Here is a 938-nt window from a genome sequence, read left to right on the forward strand (position 1 = left end):
TCAGCCTGTGGTATTTTGCTCTAGTAGGCCAAGCTGATTAGTATAATCACCCAGCACACTTGTGACCTTTGCCCAAGTAGTTCTGCTCACTTAGCAATCTGAGGGGTAGTGAGCTGTGGAAGATGCTGGCTGTTTACAGAATGCAAAGGAGAAAGAATGAAAAACCAAGGGGCAAGCATAGAGAGAAAAAATTTTTCTTATAAAAATAAGAAAAGATAGAGAAAGAGGAGGATGTTGAACAACAGACAGAAAAGCAGAAAGAAAGTAGGAGAAATTAACCTCTAATTTAGGTCTGCAAGAAGTTTTTAAACAATCAATACATTTTCTTTATCTCCTGTCTATGAAGTCTGTAAAGATGAGTAGAGATAAATGTTTTTATTGCATCAGGATTTCAGAGTGGGAAGGACACTAAGGGAAAAGAAACTTAAGGCTCAAATTGAATAAAGAAATTGGCCAGGTTCATACAGTAAGTTCAGCATGCCAGCCTTACTGTGCATGGTGGCGGGTTTGTCACAGGTCTAGCTCTCAGGAGATACTCTACTCTACCTGTCCTCTGCCCCACCTAATGCCGTGTGTGGCCAGGCAGTGAAGAGCACAGACTTGGAAACGAGAGGCGTCTGGAGCAGATCTCAGTCTTACGTTTTTCCCGCTGCATGTTTTCTGATAAATGCCTCCAGTCCTCTGATTTTGGACTGTTTTTGTCTCTAGATTCAGCATTTTCAGTTCTAGAGATAGGCTGGTATTTAAATGTGCAAGTTCAAATTTAATGAAAATGTAAGGAGAGGTACTGAGACTTTATTAAAAACACAAGATGAAAAGTACTTACGTTTCCATAGCAATTAGATTTGAACCTCCCCCATCTTCCTTGCAATCATATCCAAACAATGGCTGTAAAATCCTACATGGTAATGCAATCTTTCCGTGATTGGGATTTTATA

Source organism: Macaca fascicularis, chromosome 5, assembly GCF_037993035.2.
Source record: "Macaca fascicularis isolate 582-1 chromosome 5, T2T-MFA8v1.1".
Lineage (NCBI taxonomy): Eukaryota > Metazoa > Chordata > Mammalia > Primates > Cercopithecidae > Macaca > Macaca fascicularis.